Below are 14741 nucleotides of genomic sequence, written 5' to 3' on the forward strand. Positions count from 1 at the left end.
GCTGTTCAGAGTATACATTTTTATAACCAGTGCAGAAATCTTTTTGTCAGTACTTAACATTAGCTGAACATACACAACACTGCAAGTCAGTGTATACTAGAAATTTAACTAGCATATATACTTCCAGAGAAATATTTAAAAAAATGTGTTCATATATTCAGCAAAAGAAATGACTGAAATAGTCACAGAACCATTTTATTACTCCCAATTTAGAAATAACTCAAATGCCCACAAACACCAAAATTGTTAAAAACGTTGGAGAATTTATAAAATAGAATACTGTAGCAATGAAAAAATTATTGCTGTCAAACACACAACATAGATGAATCATAAAATAATATTTAGCTAATGAAATCATACACAACCTAGCAATATATATCACTATATGTATAGACACAGAGACACAAATACACACATATATAGAGTTCACAAATAGACAAAAAGCAAAACTAATCTATGGTGTTAGAATTGAAATAGTGGTTATTTGGGGGATAGGCTAATAACTACAATGGTACTTGCGGTTTCTTGTGTGCTAGAAATATCTATTTCTTAATGTGGAAAATTTCAATATATCATATAATTAAACATTACATATAAGATGTAATCAAATTTGATAGCCACATAGATGCATGACTATACATCAGAAGATTAGTATCTTTTGATAAAAGATACTGTGAAAGTAAATGAATATCCTAGAAATATTTTATAATGCTTATAGAGTAGAATGAGGCATCTACATAAATTCAGATTGGAAATGAAGATTTAAGGTACTTCTTCAAATTTTAGAAAACTTTGCATAAAGAATAGAGGATAGACTTATGACCACTGAGTTATTGTAGAAGCCAGATCTATTCCAAATAAGCAATGGCATTCTATCAGAGCTGTCTAGAAACTGACTGGAATGTTACTTGGATTCATGAGTCCCACAATCATCAAATTTATTGAAATAGGATCAATTTTCATTTTTAAGAGTTATTTATCCAGTCTTTTGTTTTGTTTTGTTTTACCTTAACAATTACTCACTGAGAATTTGTTGGTACAATATATTTTTCTAGGAGTATCCTGTAGACTGGATTTTTTTCTTTAGCAAAGATGTAGATTAAATAATACTTTCATTTTTCATTTTAACTCAAGAATCGATGGTAGTCAAACTAAAGTGTGGTATATCACACTGGTTAAATCCTGTGCTGTGAATTCAGACTTCCAGGGTTTGAAGACTCTTTCCACAGTTTCCTGGCTCAGTGATGTATGTAAATTTATTTCAACCTTTTATTCCTCAGTTTCCTCGGCAGTAAAGTGTGGATAAAATTGTTTCCACTGCACAAAACTTTTCTGAAGATTAAGCAAATTTTATAAGGTATGTATGCCTGGCTACTTGGAAAGCATCAGATGTCTTTACACTGTAAGTGTTATTTTTTAATGTAATTTTAATTCAGATAAGTATAAAAGTACAAATTTAGGTATTTAAAACACTGAAGGATGATTTTTTCATATTCATAATGCTACACAGATATATACATTTGTTCAGGTATATATAGAGAGAGAAAGAAAGATAGTAGGTACATGCATGTGTGTAAGAAAAATTAAAATATATCAGTGAAAGATGTTATTTATTTCAGAAGCTTAGTGATATTTTAATTATATTCACTTTATATAAAATTATACCACACTTTCCTGACCAATTCAGGCATTCTGGATGTCCTACCACCCTCACTGAACCTTATTATTTATTATGTGCTTCAAAGTTGTGCAATACTTGGTCAACACATTTTCTCCTTTCACAACCAGAAGTTATTCAGTTACGTTTCTCATTTCATGGGTCAGTTACTTTCTTTGTTCCTATCCATGAAGGATAAGCCCAAACTATCTTATTGGATTAGGGGCAGGTAGTGTGAGCCTTAACTCTGTTATGGATCTTGGGTTGTCACAGATGAATTGCTTCTCTTTGATACAACTTGAGCAATCTATCTAGTATGTTGAAAAATTCCATCTCTGTAGAAGAAGAAACACAGTTCAGACCAAAGAGATGCTTCTCTTATTTAAAATGAATAGATGGTGGCTATTGGTGGATGATAAATCCACAATCCATTTAAAGCTGCTAGTCAATTGTCTGTTGAAGGATAGACATAGCTGAAAAAATATATAGAGATTGTATAGTTGCACCATGAGCAATTTCTCCTGGAATAAGTTAAACTACTAAAAGTGAATAATAGAAGCCAGAAAATTTTATTATTTTTTTGTAAGTGAAGTAACAGAGAAATAGAAATCTTTCCATTTTCTAAATGTGCAAAGGAGAAAGTTTAGGTATGTGGGCTCAAAAAATGTTTGGGAAAAGTTGAAGAGGAGGCAACTGAGATGAGGAAAGATACCTCTTTCTCTCCCTCCCTCTTTCTCCTTCTTTCTCCCTTTCTCTGTTCTTTTAGGTAAAAATCCGTTTTTATTTCCCTCATATAATGATATGAACAAATTGCAGAGGTCAGTTTGGTGTTGGTACATTCAGAAATAATGTGTAATTCTTTGAGAATTATGTAATAATTTATTTTTGAGTAAATAAATTAATTTAAAAATTACTGGCTTTGTGGTTAAAAAGTTTCTTAAAGAGTAGTTTGTGATTTTCAACATTTTTGAATATGATGTAAGTGGAAATTTATATTATCAACAAACATTTATTTCAAGATAAATAAGACATGAATCATGCTGTTTGTTTCACTGCATTTCTGGGGATTTGAGTGTGACTGCAAAGGACAAACATACATGTGCACTTTCTTCAAACTTAAGAGCTATCTGAAATAAAATTCATGAAATAATGTTGTTCTAAACCACAGTTCTGCATCAATAGGATTTTATACAACCAATAAGAAGTAAATAGATTTCAGATGAATAAATGCATTTTGCATTTTTCTTAGAGAACTAAATAGTGTATGATTAATTTTTCCAATACAAGGAGATAAATTATTCTGGTGAGCAAATACATCTCAAAATTAGAAAAAAATGAAAAAAGTATAAGAAATGTATAAATAATCACACTTGTAGTGGTAGTTAAATTTCATAGAATTAATATTAAATTCTTTATTTAGAAGTTTTCTTTTAATCCTATGCCATATAGAAAACAAATAAAATGAGTGGTGAGTTTTAGAGAGAGTAAATATTTAAAGCAGATATTTGTTTATTATTTTATCATAAGCTATATCATGTCTAATTTTATTTTAACTTAGAAAGAAAAGGGAGGGATTGCACAATCCATGTAGGCTTATAGCATAGGTTTATGTATCAAATTTGATATTAGATTTATATGTAGAACCGATTCATTAAAGGTTTTTTAAAATAATTATTTGCTTTTTGAGTACCATTCAGCTATATCTATATGTTACATGAAAAATGATATGTTATTATGAATTCATGTGTTATTATATATATATACATATATATGGCAAATATTTGTCTGCAATGTCAAAAGTCTATTACCCAACATTTGCGTGCATACCATCTTAGAAGAAGAATCCTAAAGAAATCGTAAACAAGAGCTTACATTTTTTTCTAAGAGCCCTGTAACATTTCACAGTATATTAAGTACTTTACTAAATCATATAATACTTTAGAATGTTTTTCAAAGTAAACACACACCCCAACACCTTGATCTTTCTCCTAATACAAAATCTATTACATTAAATAAATATCTGGTTATTTGACATATTTTTCATCTACAACATTGTTTATGTGTACTTTCTCCCTATTTTCTCTATTAATGAACACTTTGGACATTGTTTTGTCTCTTTGCTTTCTTTCCTTCCACCCTTTCTTTTCTTCTTCATTTTTTAAAAAAAAATTGGAAAGAGTTCAGTGTCAGTGACCTGTGCACAAACTACAAAAAGCCAAAGCCATCTTCATTGATATCAGGAGACCAGACTAAGCCAAATAGGCACCCTAAAATAGGAGCAGGACAATCTAAGCTAAGGAAGAAAGTTGGTCAGTTAATAACCTTTTTGACACTGTGTTGAATGTCCCAGGACCAAGATTTTCCTTATAGGAAGTAGCCCAGAGAGGAAAAAAGGAAGAATCTAAAGAGGAAAAAGAGGAAGATGTGTCTCCCCAAGATATAGTTACACTTAAGCATGATCCATCATGACTCTAGAACATGTTTAGCTAAATTCATCTTCATAAATTGAGGACCATGCAAAGAACATGAACTGGGTAAAGGGAAAACAGAAGGGACAATGGCCAAGGAAAAGTAATAATTAAGTAGAAAAAATAAAGTTTTATATACATTTTTATTCTTTCTTTATCACTTGCCTTCTGACTACCTGTCAACTGTTTCCACAGGGCTTCTTGCTGACCAGGAAACAAATCCTTCGCTACTGTATTTTTCTTTCTTATTTCATTAATTTTTTCACCTATCTTCAGCATTTCCTCCACTTAATTTTTTTTAAGTTTTTTATATTTCTCTAAGTCCTTAATTTGAAGACAGATCAATATTTTTCAAGTTTTCTTATTTTGTTAATATATGATTTAAGGCTATGTATTTCCTTCTTCTTTTTTTCACTACATTCTGTTTTAATTATTTTACATATTAATGTTGAGTTCTCCTTTGATCCATGAATTATTCAGTAGACTGCTTTCAAATTTCCTAAAGCATTATATTTATTTATCCTTTTCACCATTGATTTCAAGTTAATTATTTATTATTACATGCAATTTCCTTGAAATGTGATACTTGTTCTATGACTTATTATGTGGGTCATAATATCTTACAGTTTTGGAAGTCAAAAGTATGAAATGAGTCTCTCTGGGCTAATATAAAGGTGTTGGAGAGGCTGGTCCTTTCTGGAGGCTTTAGGTAAGAATCCATTTCTTTCCCCTCTCCACCTTCTAGATATCACCTGAATTCCTTGGCTCATTGCCCCTTTTTCCATCTTCAAGTCTAGCAGCCTAGCATCTTTAAATCTCTCTCAGACTCTTTGACCTCTGCTACTGTCATACTATCTTCTTCTCAAATGGTGACTCTCCTGATTCTTTCCCTTATTATATTGAGTTCACCTGATAATCCAAACTAATCTTCACATTTCAAGATCTTAATTTAATCATATTTGCAAAGTCCTTGCCATGTAAGGTAATCCATTTTTTTATAAGTTCTGAAGTTGGGAAGTGAAAATCTTTGGTGGCAGCAGTATTTTACCACATGTGCATTCTCTAAATATTGATGGCAGGATTCTATGTATGTCTTCAAATCAAGCTTGGAGTAAGATTTCTGGGAATCAAGAAAGTTGAGACCTATAAATTTGACTGAACTATCCTTTCATGTGAACAGGAAAAATTTGCCTCTGAGAATAGTAGCAAATTATTTCAGTAGAGTATACTTACTGTGCTTCTTTTTCTGCTTAATTAAGAGGGTAAACTCCAGTGGGTCCAAATTGGTCACTCCGTGGTCACTTCTAGGTATCATGCAGTGTTTAATTCTGGCATGCTTAAAAGCAGCAGCAATGCCTAAGGCTTTCCAATGGGAAGACAACTGGAATGGATCTTATAATGTTAAAATAAACAAAATGAAAGTATGATCCTGCTACCTATGAGAGAATCATTCAGGATGCTGAATGGAATGGAGAGTGATCCAAAGCCTACTTTGATTCTTCAGTGACTGATAATCTTCAAATTTCTAGCCAGATGTTGATCAGTTTCCAAGGGAGACAGTAAAGATGAGAGCTGATTTAACTCTCACTGACTTAGCTCTCTTCATTCAGGCTAAACACAGGGACTACTAATAAAACCATTGTATCATTAATTAATCACATATAAAACTTAAAAGAGAATTGTGAACTCAAAATGTTATTTTATGTAAGCTAATTTGTTCCATAAAAATTAATAAACAGATAATAATGGTACATGGAGAGCAATTTCTCAAATATATTTTATGTGTCCCAACTAGGAGCCATCTAAGCAAATCAAAATTACTCATTTATATTTTATCAGAAACTATAATTAATAAAATAATACAAAGAGCAATTTCTTTGTGAAACTTCTCTGTTAGAGTTAGATGAATTTATGAAAGAGGTTTGGCAAGGTAAGCATGACTGTCTTGTCTAAACATGTCTATATCAATTTGAAAATGAGGGTGGATGGTGTATATCCTAGTCTGTGTCCAAAGCTCAAGAACCAGGTGTGCCAATATCTAACTGCAGGAGAAAATGGATGTCTTAGCTCAAGTAGAAGGACAGATTCACCCCTCCTTCCTCTTTTTGTTCTATTCAGGCCTTTAGTAGGTTGGATGATGTCCATGCGTTGATGAGGATGAGCTTCTTTACTCAGTCTACTGATTCAAATACTCACACTAAAAGGCAAAAAAGCATTTTGAAGATACAGAAAAAGCACCAGAACCAGACTCAGATATGGAAATGTTGTTGGAATTATCAGAGTGAATTTAAAACAACTATAATTATTATGCTAAGGGGTCTAATGGATAAAGTAGGCAGCATGCAAGAGTATATGGGCAATGTAAGCATAGAGAAGGACATTCTAAGAAAAGATTTATTTGAAAAAAATGACTGAAAATTTCCCAAATTAATGCCAAGCACCAAACCATAGATCCAGGAATCTCAAAGAACACCAGGAAGAAAAATGGCAAAAATATTTACTCCTAGACATATCATAATTAAACTGCAGAAAATCAAAGATAAAGAAAAAATCTTGTAAGAAGACAGAAGAAATAAACACCTTATCTATGGAGGAGCAAAGATAAGAATTACATTGGACTTCTCATCAGAAACCATTCAAGCAATAAGAGAGTGGAATAAAATATTTAAATTATTGAGAGAATAATAAAACCATTTTATGGTATTCTGTATCTTGAGAAATTATCCTTCAAAAGTACAGGACAAATAAGACTCTCAGACAAAAAAAAATAACTGCACAGATTTGTTGCCAGTAGACCTGCCTTGGAAGAAAGGTTAAAAGAAGTGCTTTGGAGAGAAGGGCATTGATATAGATCAAAAATTTGGATCTACTTTCAAAAAAGGAAAAGCATTGGAGAAGGAAAAGTGAGGATAAATAAAAACTTTCATTTTTCTTATTTTTAATTGATCAATTGTAATTGATCAGATAACAGTTCAAAATAATCATAGTAACAATATATATAATTATATATCTTTATGGGTATATATAATACCCTATGATACAAGAGATAGGAGGAAGGGATTAGAAATATTTTGTTATTATACAGTACTCACACCACACATAAAATGGTATATTGTTATTTGAAAGAGGTCTTGAATTAATTTAAACATATCTCACAAAATCTCTGGCAGCAAATAAAGTTTAAAAAAGTATAACTGATATGCTAAAAAACAAGAGAAAATCAAAACACATAAAAACCTCAGTTAAAAGTATAAATGGAAAAAACGCAGTGGAAGATAAAAATAGAAGCAAAGAACAAGGGAAAAATAGAAAATAACAAATATAGTAGATATTAATCCAACCATATCAATAATCATTTTATATGTCAATGGTCTAAATATAGCAACTGAAAGGCAAATGTTCTCAGAGTGAATAAAAAAACAATACCTCATTATATGATGTCTATGAAAATTAACCTTAAATTTAAAGACACATATTTTAAAAATACAGGGATGGAGAAAGATATACCATGCTAACACTAATCAAAAGTAAGCTGGAAGTAGGTATATTAGAGACAGAGAAGACATAAGAGCAAGGAAATTTACCAGTGACAAAGAGGGGTATTATATAATGATAAAGGGGTCGATTCTCCAAGAAGCCACAAGAATCCTTAATCTGTATGTACCTAACAATAGAGCATCAAAATATAGTAAGTAAAAGTTGATAGAATTACAAGAAGAAGTAAATTAATCCATTCTTATAGTTAAAGACTCAACACCACTTTATCAGAAATGGACAGATCCAGAAGGCAGAAAATCAGTAAGGATACAGAGGAACTCACGAGTATCATCAAGCAACTGGGTATAAGTCATCTAGGACTATGTTTTCCAACAACAACAGAATGCACATTTTCTCAGGCTCACGTAGAATAAACACCAAGGTAGATCACATTATGGTCCACAGAATACACATTAATGAATTTTAAAATATGGAAATTGTACAATGTAAGCTTTCTGATCACAATGAAATTAAGCTAAAAATCATTAACAGAAAGAAAACTGGAAAATCCCTAAATACTTGGATATTAAAAAACACACTTCTAAATAACACGAGTCAAATAAAAATTTTCAAGGGAGACTAAATATATTTTGAACTAAATGAAAATGAAAACTTATCAAATTTGTGGGATGGTCTAAAGAAATGAACAGACCAGACATTTCATCAAAAAAGATATACAGGTGACAAAAAAGCATACAATAAGATGTTCCACATCACATGTCATTAATGAAATGCAAATTAAAATAATGAGATATCACAACTAGCCTACTTAGAATGGCCAAAATCCAGTACTGACAACAAAAAATGCTGGTATAGTCCAACTTGTCTGGTCTCCAAGCTCAGCTGATGGGGCTGAATTTTTTTAGGATGACCTTACTTATATTTCTGTTTGTTGGCTTGATATGTGTTTGGGCAATATGTGTCATCCAGCAGGCTAGCCCAAGAACAGGAAGAGAGAACTACTCAAATGAGCAAATGCTTTTCAAGTCTCTGCATGTATCATATTTGCTCTTGAGTCATTGGTCAGATCTGGTTATCTGACAGAGTCATCACTCAAGAGGCAAAAAAATATGCCCAACCTATTCATAGGAGGAGCTGCAAAGTCACATTGTAAAGGGCACACAGTCAGAGATGTGAAGAATTGTGGTCATTTTCTCCATTTGCCACAATTGCAAGCTTGCTTTGTCATTTAATAGATATGTAGTAGATTCCTTGCTTTGTAATTTTAATACAAATTAAAATAATTTGTGATAATTTCTTCTGTCCTTTTTTTGTTCTTGTATAAGTAATAACTGCCTATATAAAAAATAATGCTTATATATTCCTCTCTCTACTGGTATGACCTCATACTTATTTTTATTCTCTTAATCCATTTATCTTAATAAGACAGTGTTAAGTAATAGCAGTGATGGCAGAAATGAATGACTTCATTAACTACACACACACATATATATCATATTTGGAATAATCAAGCTATTTTACTGGAAATATTTTCATTTCATCAGAATTGATTCATTTTGTATTCATATTTTCCATGCACAAAAAGATGAAATCATTGAGTGAAAAGGAAATTTCTACAAGCCAGAAAAGACACTCACATGGGCAAATGCAATCACTTTATTTTTTGTACTGTCTCATTTAAATGCTTATAATTTTAATAAATAGCTTATGTTTCATTTTTTTCTCAGTTGTTGCTAAATAACATGTCACTGTGAAAGATAAATGCATTCCATAAATATTGAACTGTTTTATTTAATTACGTTGGGCAATCCTTAAATTATTTTTTACCCTCTTCTTAAAAGCTAGTAAATATATTGTGTTAAGAATGACCAACAAAAATAAAATATTTCTTAATATTCTTTGAAAAATATGTTTGTGTCAGAATTTCTGCTCTTAGCTTAAGGAAGTTTCATTATAATAGTGTCCTCTTTACAGCAAAATTTGTCTTGTTAAAAATGCATAAGCTGGGCTTCCCTGGTGGCGCAGTGGTTGAGAGTCCGCCTGCCAATGCAGGGGACACGGGTTCATGCCCCAGTCCAGGAAGGTCCCACATGCCGCGGAGCGTCTGGGCCCGTGAGCCATGGCCGCTGAGCCTGCGCATCCGGAGCCTGTGCTTTGCAACGGAAGAGGCCACAACAGTGAGAGGCCCGCGTACCGCACAAAAAAAAAAAAAAAAAAAATGCATAAGCTAATATATCATGTAAAGAACTCATAATACCCATGAAGTATTGTAATTGAAATAAATAGAATGGGATGCCAGGGTCAAAGATTAACAATATAATTTGTTGTTCAGTCCATCATTCATCTCATTAAAAATGCCACTTTGATGAAAAATATATAAATATAAAATTTCACAAAATGGTGATATATTTTAGATTGATTTATTAGATAGAAATTTTCAAATTATTATTTAAAGAAGTTGCTGAAATGTTTTACCCAATAAGCAACAACTATAATACAATACATTCATTTCTTAAATATCATTGGAATGTCATGCCTATACCGTGCTTGGTTACATAATTTAAAATTGAAGAATCCCAAACCTATAAATCCTGGATACCAATAAGATTAACCTTCAATGACTCGCTGTTCACCCCAATCCACTCTACATATGTATTATGTTATGAGTCCTGGGGCAATAAGTATATGAGATCACAAGAGCAGGGAGCTTTAGCAGTTTGAAACTTAAGACAATTTATTTTATTTAAAGCACTCTGAAGCTTTGGGTCTCAGGCATTGTCCAGGCCATGACTGTAACATACAAATATGAAGAGTGAAGAATTCAGGATGAGGTGATATCTAGCTCCTATATTCTTCCTTTAGATTTGTTTCCATGGAATGCTCTAAGTAAAACTAAAGTCTGGAAACAGGTTAATATACATTTTACTTAAGTCAATTAGGAAGAAAATAGACAAAGCCTATTCAGGCAAAGCCATCCTCCTTTGCTTGATAATAAAGGAGGTAAGAGAATGTTTACATCAATTCTCAGACTCATAATTACTGATGCACATAAGCTTCAACCATGTTGTATAATTACTGCATGTTCCTTGGCAAAAGAGGAAGGAAGAAAACTTCCCTAGTGTTATAAGGATGGTAACAAATTCAATATCTCTGGGATTAAGAATATGTCTTCGTTGTTCCTATTAGGCTAGCCCAAATTATTATTATTTTTTGCTTTAATGTTCTTGCCCAAGCCAATAAGAGATTGCACTGGGATGGTTCCTATTCACTAATTCAAGGGAGTAGACTATGTATCCTAGAGGAGAAAGACTGGAGAAATGTACTGATGATGAGGGAAAAAAAAGGTAATGCAAAAAATACCCAGAGACTGAGTATTTGTCAGGATCCAGGGCTGAGAACAGAGCCAGGTTTTGTACCCACACTCAAGGTCAGCAGCATAACCTCTGAAAGAATAGCCCACAGTTTATCTAGGATAGTTAGATCCTAGGTATTGAAATACAACCATTTTGAAGATTTTTTTGTTCAATCAAGGAATGACAGGGTAAAGAACCACTAGTTTTCAGATTTGGGAAAGGGACTCAGAAGATTTCATGATAGACTAGAAATGAGACTCCCTGTTGTCTCTAAGCCTGGGGGCAGGACTCCCACATTTCCATGTGGCCTTGAGAAAAGGGTATGTTCCAATTCCCAGGTGCATTAATTTACTATTGCAGCTGTAACAAATTACCACAAACCTAGCATCTTAATACAGCACAAATTTATTAAAGTATAGTGCTGGAAATCAGAAGTACAAAATCAGTCTCACTGTCCAAAACTAAGCTGTTAGAAGAGCTAGTTCATTCTGAAGGGTGCAGGGGAAAGCCTGTTTCTTTACTTTTCCCAGCTTCCAGAGGCTGCCCTTATTTCACGACCTGTGACTCCTTCTCACATATTGAAAGCCAGCAGCAATGTAGCATCTTCAAATCTCTCTCTGCTTCTGTCATCACATCACCGTTTTCTCTTTGCTTCTTAATCACATTGTCCCTGTGTCTCCTTCTTAAAAGACCCTTTGTATTATTTGGGGCCCATCCAGAAAATCCAAAATAATCTTCCTATTTCATAATCCTTAATCTATGCACATCTGCAAACTCTTATGCCATGTAAATTAACATAGTCACAGGTTCCAAGGATTAGGTCATTGATGTCTTTGGGGATTTTATTCAGTCTATCGCACCAAGGATATTAAACTTATTACTATTTTCACAGGAGAAAAATCGAGAAGGGTATTTAATTTGTATAAATTATTTCTTAAAAGTGAACTTTCCTGGCACCCATTTGTTTATAAACTAAATTCGCCTTCATATCATTTATAGTTACAGGCCAGTCTATATTTCTGTTTATATTTAAAAGTGCTACCAAGTTTAATTATTAATAATTTGCCTTTGAATAACCTATATTTGATGGTAACAGTACTTTCACTAGAGTTTGGAGTTTATTTCTGCTTTTATTTCTATCATCAATTTTTTATTTAGTGTATTTTCCTTTTTAATAATTTCAGAAGCTATGATTTATAGTCTGTTATAATTTTTAATTATACATAAAATACATACCTGTCATAAAATTAAAATGTTAAAATAATCACTAAATCCCTTTGATTATCACTCAAAATGAGTGTATTTAATATATTCAGAATAATTCTGTGCAGTTTTACTAACTTGATTTTCCCACACACAGTATTTGAGAGTGATTATTCCATGTTAAAATATTGTCATTGTCTGAGTTGTATTTCACCAAACTTTGTATGTTGAAGTGCTAACCCCATGTACCTCAGAATGTGACTGTATTTAGAATCTTAAAAAGGGGTAATAAAGTTAAAATGTTGTCATTGAGTTGGGCCCTTATAAAAAGAGGAAATTTGGATCCAGACACATACAGAAGACCGCAAGAAGATAAAGCAAGAGGATGGCCATCTATAAGCCAAGGAGAGAGATCTCAGAAGAAAATTAATCTGCTAATACCTTGATCTAAGACTTTTAGCCTCCAGAACTGTGAGAAAGTAAATTTCTGTTAAGCCACCCAGTCTGGGGTACTTTGCTATGGCAGTCTTAGCAAATGAATACAAACATTAATATAGATTTTACTGATTTTAACAGTGTGTAGTATACTATACTATGGTTACATCATTGTTTATATCTCTATGACTATTGATAATTATACATTTAGATAATCTAAATGGTCAGGTGCTTTAAACCAAGAGTTTTAACTTTCACGACAACTGGCCTACAGAGGTGAGTTAATGATTACTATTTCACATATTATTTGATGGTTTCTAAAAGCTGATAGTTTATTTTTTTTCTATTGTATTTTTCTTTGAGAGTAATGTCTACATTTTCCCACATCAAAGCAAATATCCATGTACTCTGTACAGGTTTCTATAGTTTGTGTTAAGACCAAGGCCAGTTTACACTAGTTGACATTTCTCTCACTTCTTTACACATTCTTCACTTTAAAATACCTCCTAATATTATGATTTTCTTTTTCAATTCTAAGTCTTAGATTTGAATTTTTCTTCATATTACATGCCTGTGGGGTATTTTTTCAAAATATCAGGAAGAAGATACACTAAATGACTGAGTTCAAAATATCTTGAAAAAATCGAACAACTAAATAATTTTTAAAACAATAATGAAGCAATAAACTAATATACAATTTATATAACCACATTTTTATTGCTCTATTAAAATTACATTTATTCAAATTATTCTCTTATAAAACCAACCTACCAGAGTGCATGCAACTCCAAGTTGTCAATAAAAAGCTGAAAAATTTCCTTAAACACCAATGATTTGAGTAAATAGCCAAGTATAGAGTATTGTATTTTATTTCAGATATTTGTCTTATATTTAATGGATGCTTAAGAAATTTTTTAAATGCCCTTCAATTCTGAACATGTTAGGAAGAAGAAAAATATAATTACTTTTATACTGCACCAACACCCATAATTTTACACAGTATTCATGCAAAATGTTGTTTTTAAATTTATTGGTATGAAGATGTTACTATCCTTCAATTCAAAAGTAATGCAGAGGAAGTGGCGGTGCGAGGGCTGCAGCACAGCTAGCAGAGCCGCAGTCCAGACCGCAGCGCGTGCCCGAAGCTCTCCGCCTTCCCCTGCCCGTCAGCCCGAGGCAGCCCGAGCCCAGCCCCTGGCCCCAGCAGCAGCCCCGAGAGCACCCCAGTAGCAGCGTCATGGCCGGGTGGAACGCCTACAAAGACAAGCTCATGGCGGAAGGGACCTGTCAGGACGTGGCCATTGTGGGCTATAAGAACTTGCCCTCCATCTAGGCAGCCGTTCCTGGAAAAAACTTCGTCAACATCACACCAGCTGAGGTTGGAGCCCTGGTTGGCAAAGACCGGTCAAGTTTTTACGTGAATGGGCTAACGCTTGGGGGCCAGAAATGGTCTGTGATCCAGGACTCACTGCTGCAGGACGGGAAATTTACCATGGATCTTTGTACCAAGAGCACCTGCGGAGCCGCCACCTTCAATATCATTGTTACCCTGAATGCCAAGACGCTAGCCCTGCTGATGGGCAAAGAAGGTGTACAGGATGGTATGATCAACAAGAAATGTTATGAAATGGCCTCCCACCTGCGGCGTTCCCAATACTGACCTCGTCTGTCCCCCCCCGCCCCCAACTCCCCACTGCTTTTGCACGCCTCTACATCCCACACACACGTACACCATTTTTATTCTGGGGGCCATTACCCCACAACCCTTATTGCTGCCAAAACCACATGGGCTGGGGACCTGGGCAGGAAGGACAGACACGCTTCCCCCAACCCATGCCCCTCCTGTGTGTGGTTTGAAAACTTTTCTGTTTTGGGCTTTTTTTTTTCCCAATAAAAAAGGTTATACTAAAAAAATAAAAATAAAAAACCAATTGTACCCATATATGTCTCTTTTATTTTAACATCTTTATTGGAATATAATTACTTTACAATGGTGTGTTAGTTTCTGCTTTATAACAAAGTGAATCACCTATACATACACATATATCACCATATCAACACCCTCTTGCATCTCACCCCCACCCTCCCTATCCCACCCCTCTAGGTGGTCACAAAGCACAGAGCTGA

General features: G+C 33.4%; 1 pseudogene; it reads left to right on the top strand.

The window, feature by feature from the left end:
- Positions 1-13665: 13665 nt before the first annotated feature.
- Positions 13666-14484, top strand: LOC111170767 (profilin-1 pseudogene; annotated as a pseudogene).
- The last annotated feature ends 257 nt before the right edge of the window (positions 14485-14741 follow it).

The sequence above is a fragment of the Delphinapterus leucas genome, chromosome 3 (genome assembly GCF_059928025.1).
Source record: "Delphinapterus leucas isolate spDelLeu-1000000601 "Yukka" chromosome 3, BTC_Dleu_Yukka2, whole genome shotgun sequence".
NCBI classification, from domain to species: domain Eukaryota; kingdom Metazoa; phylum Chordata; class Mammalia; order Artiodactyla; family Monodontidae; genus Delphinapterus; species Delphinapterus leucas.